Below are 10,738 nucleotides of genomic sequence, written 5' to 3' on the forward strand. Positions count from 1 at the left end.
CAAATGATCCTTATTTTAGGCTGCATGAACCATAGTGACGCTGTACCATTAATTACCAGTCCTGTTGCAGTGTGTAAGTAGCCGCAGACAACAAACATAGATATGCTCCCATCAATTTTTACTTATGGACTGAAATTTAAACTTTCTATTTTTACATGTCAATGCTAAAGGCATTGTCTGCTCAGACCCAAACCATATCCGTAGTCTGCTTACCAGAAATCCATTCTCCATTCCTCTTTTTCCATCCTCCTCCCCTCAGCAGAGCCAAGGCTTTACTAAACATTTCTTATATATATATGTTATTGTAATTAATAGAAGAGTGACATTATATTCACCAGACAGAAGGTGAAATACTTCACATACATTGATACCCTTCCTCATGTCCGGGTCGTCATTTCCCTCCCCCCAACCCCGCCCCTCATCTTGTTAGGCCTGTTCCCTATCCTATTATAAATGACCAAATAAAAATATATTCAATACATCAGATAACAAGGTAAAATACTGGAACAATACGGGATAACCACGGGACAGCAAAAGAGATGAGAGATAACATAGTATATTAAGGACAACAATCACTCATTGTATGGCTTTTGTTTCTATATCCTGGAAGTCCTTTCATTTAGTGTCATCTTATATGGCCTTTTGTATCTAGGTTTTGCCCTGTTGTAATCCTCTGCTAGGAGAGTCCAAGGTTTGTACTAAGTCTGACTTACTTCACTTAATATGAGTTTTCCAAGTCTTTCCATTTCCTTAAAAATGGATGACGTCATTCTTTCTGATGGCAGCATAGAATTCCATTGTGTATAAATACCACATTTTGTTGATCCACTCATCAACTGAGGGACATCTGGGTTGGTTCCATATCTTTGCTATGGTAAATAGTGCTGCAATAAACATCGTGGTACTAGTGGATTTAGTATGTCCTTGATTCTGGATGAGTGGGTAAATGCCAAGTAATGGACTTGCTGGGTCATAGGAGAGCTCTATGTTTAGTCTTTTGAGGAACTGCCATACTGCTTTCTATAGTGGTTGAACAAGTTTGCACGCCCACCAACAGTGTAGTAGTGATCCCTCCTGGCCACATCCCCTCCAGCATCTGTTGTTATTAGTTTTCTTGGTCCTGGCCATTTTAACTGGAGTGAGGTGGAATGTTAGAGTTGTTTTGATTTGCATTTCTTTTATGGCCAGAGATGTTGAGCATTTCTTCATGTATCTATAGGCCATTTTTATTTCTTCTTCAGAGAAGACTCTCTTTAAGACTTTGGCCCATCTTTGTGTACAAATACCACATCTTTTTGATCCACTCATCAACTGAGGGACATCTAGGTTGGTTGCATATCTTTGCTATGGTAAATAGTGCTGCAATGAACATTGTTGTGCTGGTGGATTTAGTATGTCTTTGTTTCTGGATGATTGGGTAAATGCCAAGTAGTGGAATTGGTGGGTCATAGGGGAGCTCTATGTTTAGTCTTTTGAGGAACTGCCATACTGCTTTCCATAGTGGTTGAACGAGCTTGCACTCCCACCAACAGTGTAGTAGTGATCCCTCCTGGCCACATCCCCTCCAGCATCTGTTATTAGTTTTCTCGATCCTGGCCATTCTAACTGTAGTGAGGTGGAATCTTAGAGTTGTTTTGATTTACATTTCTTTTATGACCAGAAATGTTGAGCATTTCTTCATGTGTCTGTAGGCCATTTTTATTTCTTCTTCAGAAAAGACTCTCTTTAAGTCTTTGGCCCATCTTTTAATAGGATGGTTGTTACTTTGAAGATTAGTTTTGGATTGATTCAATTTTTTGAACTGTTGATATATTTTAGATATGAGGCCTTTGTCTGTTGTATAGTTGGTGAAGATCTTCTCCCACTCTCAGAAAGAATGACATTGCCCCATTTGTTAGGAAATGGAAAGACTTAGAAAAGATCATATTAAGTGAAGGAAGCCAGACTCAAAGGAACTTAGGCTCAATGGTTTCCCTCATTTGTCATAATCAGTAGAAACCTCGGGCTCTCCTAGCAGAGATTTACAATAGAGCAAAACCTTGGTACAAAAGGCCATATAGTAGGACACTAAATGAAAGGATCTCTAGGATATAGAAACATAAGCCATATAATGAATGATTGTTGTTCTTAAGGTACTATGTTATCTCTCATCTCTTTTGCTGTCCCTTGGTTATCTCATATTGTTACAGTATCTCACTTTGTTACCTGATATATCGGATATATTTGTATTTGGTTATTTGAAATTGGATAGGGAATGGGGGAAAACCAGATGAGGGGTGGGGTGGGGGGGGAGGGAAATGGGGACCAAGACATGTGAAAGGGTATCAATGTATGGGAATTAATGCACCATGTATCTGGCAAATATCATTAACCCTTCTATTAATTACAATAAAAATATATGAAAGAAAAAAAAGACTTTGGCCCATCTTTTAATGGGATGGTTGTTTCTTTGGAGATTAGTTTTGGAGTGATTCAATTTTTTGAGCTGTTGATATATTTGAGATATGAGACCTTTGTCTGTTGTATGGTTAGTGAAGATCTTCTCCCATTCTGTAGGCTTCCTATTTAATTTACTAGCTATGTCCTTTGCCATACAAAAGCTCTGCAGTTTAATGCAGTCCCACTTATCCAGACTTTCTCTAATTTGTTGTTTCTTGGTCCTTATTAAGAAAGTTGCGACCTATGCCAAGGAGACCTAGTGTATCTCCTATTCCTTCATGTAAAGTTTTCAGTGTGTCAGCTTTTACTTCCAGGTCGTTGATCCATTTGTACTTAATCCTGGTGCAGCGTGACAAAGAAGGATCCAAATTTAGTTTTCTGCAGGTGCTTAACCACTTCTGCCAGCACGACTTGTTGAAGGGGCTGTCTTTCTTCCATTCTATTTTTTTGACTCCTTTATCAAAAATTAGTTGGCCATAGGTCTGTGGGTTAATATCTGGGTCTTCAGTTCTATTCCATTGGCCTTAGGCCTGTTCTTGTGTCAGTACCAAGCTCTTTTGTTACTTGTAGTTCTGTAATAGAATTTAAAGTTTGGTATTGAAATTCCTCTTGCACTGTTCTTTCTGTTAAGAAGTGTTTTTGCTATATGGGGTCTTTTATTATTCCATATAAAATTTGAATTGCCTCTCCCATTTCTTTAAAGAATGACATTGGAATATTGATGGGTATTGCGTTGAGTTTGTACAAAGCCCTTGGCAAGATTGCCATTTTCACGATGTTAATTCTTCCAATCCAGCAGCATGGGAGGTTTTTCCATTTCAGTTTTTCTTTAATTTCCTTTTTCAGGGTTTTAAAGTTTTCATCAAAAAGGTCCTTTACATTCTTAGTTAATTCCTAGGTGCTTTATTTTCATTGAAGCTATTGCAAAAGGAGTTGCTTTCCTGATTGTTGCCTCTTTCCTCTCATTGTTGGCATAGAGGAAGGCAGTTGATTTTTGAGGGTTAATTTTATACCCTGCTACCTTGCCAAAGTTTTGAATCAGCTCAAGCAGCTAGGGATTGGAGTCTATAGGGTTCTTTAAATACAGAATCATGTCATCTTCAAAGAGGGAAAGTTTCACTTCCTCTTTCCCTATTTGGATCCCTTTTATGCTTGCTCCTTGACTTATTGCTCTAGCTACAAATTCTAGTACTATGTTAAAGAGGAGTGGAGAGGGTGGGCATCCTTGTCTTGTTTCTGATTTTAGAGGAAATGGCTTTAGCTTTTCACCATTAAGTATAATGCCAGGTGTGGGTTTGTCATACATACCCTTTATCATACTGAGGAATGTTCAATGGGTTCCTAGTTTCTCCAGAGCTTTTAGCATAAAGGGGTGTTGGATCTTGTCAAATGCCTTTTCTGCATCTATTGAGACAATCATGTGATTTTTGTCCTTGCTCCTGTTGATGTGTTGAATTATATTAATTGATTTGCGTATGTTGAACCAGCTTTGCCTCCCTGTGATGAATCCTGTTTAATCACAGTGTATAATTTTTTTGATGAGTTTCTGAAGATGGTTGGCCAGTATTTTGTTGAGAAGTTTTACATCAATATTCATCAAAGAAATGAGTCTATAGTTTTCTTTCTTTGATGAATCTCTGTTTGTTTTGGGGATGAGTATTATAGTGGCTTCATAGAATGAGTCTGGCAAAGAGCCTTCATTTTCAATTTCATTGAAGAGCTTGAGGAGTATTGGTGTGAGCTCTGCTTTGAAGACCTTATAGAATTCAGCTGTGAATACATCTGGCCCTGGGCTTTTCTTGGATGGAACGTCTCTTATTGCCATTTCTATTTCAGTACTTGAAACAGGCCTGTTTAGTTGGATTAGGTCTTCTTGGTTCAGTGTGGGTATGTTAATATTGGCTAAGAATTTGTCCATTTCTTCTAGATTCTCAAATTTGTTGGCATAAAGGTTTGAAAAGTATTACCTTATGATGCTCTGGATCTTGGTAATTTCTGTGATGATATTACCATTCTCATCTGTGATTTTGTTTATTTGGGCATGCTCCCTTCTTTTTTTGGTAAGATTTGCTAAGGGTCTGTCAATTTTGGTAATTTTTTCAAAGAACCAACTCCTTGTCTTGTTGATTCTTTCTGTAGTTTATTTTTGGATTCCAATTCATTTAATTCTGCTTTGATTTTAATAATTTGCTTCCTTGTAGTAGGATTAGGGTTGGTTTGTTGCTCTTTTTCCAAGAGTTTAAGGTGCCACATTAAATTGTTGGTTTGAGATTTTTTCAATTTGTTAATGTAGGCACTCAGAGCTATAAATTTTCCTCTGAGTACTGCCTTTGCTGTGTCCCAAAGGAGCTTTTATTTTGTGTGCTCCTTTTTGTTAAATTTCATAAACTGTTGGATTTCTGTTCTGATCTCTTCGATGACCCATTGGTGATTCAACAATGTGTTGTTCAATCTCCATGAGTTACAGGGTTTTCATAGGTGGAGATTGGTGTTCAGTTCCAATTTGATGCCCTTGTGGTCTGAGAGAGTGCAGGGAATAATTTCAGTGTTTCTGAATCTGTCCAGGTTTGTTTTATGGCCTAAAATGTGGTCTATTTTGCAAAATGTTCCATGTGCTGCTGTAAAAAACATATGTTGTTATTTTGCTGGGTAACATAATCTGTGGATATCTGTTAGATCTAGTTGGTCTATACAGTTATTCAATTCTGGGGTTTCTCTGTTGAATTTTTGTCTGGTTTATCTGTCTATAGGTGAAAGTGGTGTGTTAAAGTCACCAACAATCACTGTGGTTTGATCAATGTGTGGTTTTAATGAAATTAAAGTTTGCTTGATGAAGTTCTGTGGTCCAGGATTAGGTGTGTAGATATTTAGGATGGGTATGTCCTCCTGGAGAATGTAATAACATTCTGTGTCTTTTCTCACTAATTTTAGTTTGAAGTCTATTTTATCTGATATGAGGATGGCAACTCCGGCCTGTTTACAGGGGCTTTTAACTTGATAAACTTTATTCCAACCTCTCACTTTCAAAAAAATATTTGGTTTTTTTTGGGCAAGATGTGTCTCTTATAGACAGCAGAATGATGGATCTTGCTTTTTGATCCAATTAGACAGTCTATGCTGTTTAATTGTAGAGTTAAGTCCATTGCTATTTCGGGTTAGGATTGAAAAACACTTACTATTTCCTGCCATTTCTTAAAAGGTTTTTTTAGGACCTACAGCTTGACCGTTATTGTGGTACTTAGCTGGTATGATTTTTAGGTGCCATTTCTTTGTCTGTATCACATTTGTGTTGGTTATCAATGTGTAGAACATCTCTGAGACTTTTCTGTAATGCTGGTATGGTTGCTATGTAATGTTGCAACTTTTCCTTGGAATGGAAGGTGCTTATTGTTCCCTCATTTATGAATGAAAGCTTAGCTGGTTATAATATTCTTGATTGGTAGTTATTTGTCTTATACCATTCCAATCTTTTCTTATGTACATGGTCTCTGCTGAGAAATATGTGGGTATTCTTTGTAGGTGATTGTTGTCTTCTCCCTGGCTGCTTTTAGGATCTTTTCTTTGGTTTCTATTGATGCTATATGGGATCTAATGTGGCAGTGGGTTGTCTTTTTCTGGTCAGGTCTGTTTGGGGTTCTAAAAGCTTCTTGTATCTGGATCGGCCTGCCCTTCTGGGTATTTGGGAAGTTTTCTGAGATGATTCCCTGAAGTGTATTTCCAATACCATTGACATCTTTCTCCAGGCCTTCCTCAATACCAATTAGCATTCAATTAGTCTTCCTATCAATGAGCATTTCTTTTCTGCAGCTAAAATTTGATTGCTATTAATTAGCACATAAAAAGTATCCCACCTGAAGTTCAAAGTAAAGGTACACAGAGATTTCACATCAGTTTTTCAAGTTATGTGAAAGGCTATAGTCATGCCTAATGAAGGCCACAAAAAAGTACTCTTAAATATTGCTTAGAACTGTTGTAAGGGTAATGGAAAGCATATCATTTATGTGCCTTAAAGATTTCAAAGCTGTTCAGACAGGCCAGGTGCCAGTGGCTCATGGAGGCTGAGATCTCAAGATCGTAATTTGAAGTCAGCCTGGGCACACACATCTACAAGACTCTATTTCCAAGTAACCAGAAAAAAGTCAAGAGTGGCGATGTGGTTCAAATGGAAGAGTGCCAGCTCTGGACAAAAAAACAAAAACAAAAACCTAAGCAAGAGCTTGAGACTTGAGTTCAAATGGGTGCACAAACACACACACACACACACACACACACACACACTCATGCACACAAGTATGAGTTTTCATTTTGATATGCCTATGTGTATATAATATGCTTTGATTAGACTCACCTGTTCCATCACTCTCCCTCATCTCTTTCCCCCCTTTATCAAACCCATCTCATCCAATCTCCCTGTTCTATTTTTATTTCAAAGAATTTTATACCATGTATAACTCCAGGGACCCTATCCCATACAGCAAAATATCACTTCCCTAACAGTAACCAGTATTCATCTTGTAAAAATGAAGTAATTAGGTCATTACATTACTAATGAGGTAATAATATAAGGAAATAAGAATCAGGATAATTCAATAACACAGGCAGAAGATAGTGTAAATCATTGTATTCTAACATCTTTTCATATTGTGGCAGATATGGAAAATGAAAATTTTTTTAGCACATTGGAATAAAATAGACAAGGCAGCTTATAGTTCGAATTTTCTTATCTAGAGTGTCTTGCTGTTTAATCTACTTAGCTTTGCACACATGAATCTGGAGACATACAAGAGCGCCATTTAGTAGTTGGGAAGCTTTGATTTAGAGCCATTCTATTCCAGTCCTAGTATCACTGCTTTATCAATGAAGAAAATGAGTCCCACTCTCTAACTCAAATATCATCATGAGGCTAAGATGGCAAAAATGGAAGACTCAGGGAACAGAAAACAGTGTAAATCAGCTATAGTGGCGCATGCATATAATCCAAGCACTCAGTAGTCTGGGACAGAAGGATCACTAATTTGAGAACATTCTGGTTACATGGTAAGATAATGTATCAAAGAAGAGAAAAAAATTTACCTGCTCTCAATTATTTAACCTTCTATTTAGAAGTCTCAAATATATTTTCTTATAGGCATTCTTTATGCCCCCTTTGTTGATACTAGTCTTATTGTGTGGAATGACTCTAAGCTGCATTTAAAAGTGGATTTAACTTGTTAACTCCTGTAATGTTCTTCATGCTGGCATTTTTATAAGGTAAGGCTGTTTTCATTGTTTTCAGATAGACTTGATAGTAGAAACTAAAGATTTGTCTCAGCTGTATTCCCAAGGTACTTACACAAAATACAAACTATGTAAAACACTGAAATGAATTTCCTGTGAGATAAAAAAAAAGCTAAGATATCATCACCAAGAAATAACTCAGGTGGGATTACCAGGCTCAGGGGTTTAGTTAAAAGAAAACAGATTCTCTCTGCCATGGTCAGAGTGCTTGTGCTGAGGCACTTGGCCAAGTTACCTAAAGTCCTGAAGATAAAACTCTATTGGAATTCTGCAACAGCTATTAAGTTTGTTTCCTGAATGATCTGGGAGAGACAAAAGATGAAGCTAACACTCTGACACTTCTCCCTAGAGATCTCTAGACACTGGACAAGGGGGCTTTAGCTTTTGCAAGCAGAGTTGAGATCCCTTACTTTTAGAAATAGAGAGATGATAAACAGAGGGAGAGGGGAGGAGGTGTGAGTCTCAGGCTTCAAATGAATGAGATCATTTCACAGCCTTCCCATTTCCCAACCTGCAGATGTCACAAGGTGAGAATGAATCCTCAACTTGTTCTGCTTTCGAGGCTACAATCCCTCTGCTTTCCCCTTACTTCTCCTCAGGGAATCTCTGGAGCCTGCAGAATCATTTGACAGCCAATTCTTCTTCCAGGCAGCAGACACACACATAACCCCAGTGAAACTTTCTTAGTAGGAGTTGAAAGTTCTTGTGCATACAGGTTTAAGTATAAACATGTGTTTTTGCCATTTATCATTTTTCCCCTTTAAAGAAGCCATATGTGATTGTATTCTAGGAGGCAACACAATCTACAGCAGGTGGGCTCTTTAATTGGCCTGCCTGGGGAGTAGCTAAAGTTGGGTTCAAAAGGTACTGACCTTATGTGTTTGGTTAGTAGGAGTTTGCAAATGGGGCCTGAAAGCTAAACAGAGAATAGAACTGTTTCTCTGACCCACAGGGAAACAATAGAAGCCAGTGTGAATATTTCATGGGAAATGATGGAAAGAGATGATGCAAAGAAGTTGTGATGTTGAACCCCAACAGTGTGTAGCTGCAAAAATACACATATTTACCTATATAGGTCTCATGGGCTCCTTCTGGACCTTTACAAACCTTCATTCATCTTCCTTCCTGGAATGAGCAGGGCAGGGATGACAATGACAGAGCACATCGAAGCTCAGGGAACACTGACAATGCCACCAAGGTTAATGGCAGAGCTAGCACATTCTTGCTCTCATATCGCAGTTGTTCCTGCTTTCATCAGGAACTAAATCATAAAAAAGATAATGTCAGAGCAGTGTCTACACTACAGAGAAAAGTGGTGATAAGGTGATGGCTGATAAGTTTTATCAAAAGTGAACTTAAATAATTCAAGTACAAAATACCTCTTCAGGTAACCTATACAATCAGAAGTAGCTGAATTATGAATAATTTATCAGGTGGCCATGAGAAATCAGTTTATCTGTTGTGAATATTTAAGCCAGAATTCTTAAAACCTATCCTCCCAACTAATATTGAGTGGAATACCAATGGCAGACCTGGACTTATGGTCTGGAGGGAGATACAGGTTTGTTAACAGGTCATCTCACTTTTCCTTGGTAGTTGTGGGAACTCACAGAGATACACTCAAAACTGGGATTAGATACAGTGGTCAATGGTGGGTGATGGAGTCAAGGGGAGAAGTTCTAGAGGAGTATCTCATGAGACTTGAAGTTTGGGTAAGAGTTATTTGAATTATTAGAAGGGAGAATGTTTTAGTCTCCAGAGTCTGTTCCTCTCCTGGTGGAAATTAGAGCTTATAAAGAGTTCAGGTACATGAGGTCAAAGCAACATGGGGCAAAATTGTATGTGTCTAGCTGTTAGTTTGTTTATTCTATTAGGCAGTCTAGTCCTGTTTGATTCAGAAAATTCCACTTGGGGTTTATTATGCACTGTTTCTCTATGCATTTTCTAAGACTCTAACCATTATTAGATTAATGCAAGTAGATATGACCTTAATGGCTTGGGGAAAGGTACTTAGAAAAGACAAGGATGACCTACCTGGTGGTGACAGCATAAGCAAAGATGGAAATGATAACTTTGTAATGCTGAGTCTGCATTGCATTGAGACAGGTAAGATGTCTCCAGATGAAATTCCAGAAGGTTATACATTTGTGGGGGGTGGCGGGGGGCGGAGGGTGGTCCTCGGATTTGAACTCTGAGCCTGGACACTGTCCCTGAGCTCTTCAACTCAAGGCTATCACTCTACCACTTGAGCCACAGAGCCACTTCTGGTTTTCTGGTGATTAATTGGAGATAAGAGTCTCAGGGCTGAATACTACGGTAACTGCTGTGTGGTTTTCACAGTGGGATATTTTTCATCTCTGTAAATTGGTAAGAGAAAATAATTTTACCTAGGGCAACCCTACACCAAAAAATATACTGATGACCTTGAAGGCAGGTCTGTATTTATTTCCCTTTTATTTGCCTTTTTGTGTATTTTTCTTTTCTGGCTCTGTATCAACTATGATAAAGTAAAAAGACTCAGATTAAGAAGCCGGTTGTGTGTGCTTGAGGGCAACCAACTGGGAGAGAGGAGAGTTTTATTTAAGGGAATGGAGAAATCAAAAGCCACTAGGTTAGAGTTAATCCATTAAGGATCTTTGATGAAGGATTACTCTCTTTGTCTTGTATATATTATATATATTTATCTGATTTGGGGAAAGGAAGGAGAATCACATAAAAATGGTGAGACAAGGGACAAAAGGTGAATTAATGCAACAGCAATACTCACAAGACACTATGATGGAAATGAGCTTTACAACTGGTGGGGAGGGAGTCAGGGGGTTAGGAAAGGAAAGTGGGGAAAAATAAGGGAGGGGGCAACAATTTTTTTACAAGAAATGTACTCATTATCTTACTTATGTAACTGTAATCCCTCTGTACATCACCTTTACAATCATTTTTTTTAAGAAAAGCTGGGGGGATGGAAACAATCCAGATGCCCTACTGCAGATGAATCGATACAAAAAAAGTGATATATATATAC

The sequence above is a fragment of the Megascapheus bottae genome, chromosome 3 (genome assembly GCF_031878675.1).
Source record: "Megascapheus bottae isolate mThoBot1 chromosome 3, mThoBot2.hap1, whole genome shotgun sequence".
NCBI classification, from domain to species: domain Eukaryota; kingdom Metazoa; phylum Chordata; class Mammalia; order Rodentia; family Geomyidae; genus Megascapheus; species Megascapheus bottae.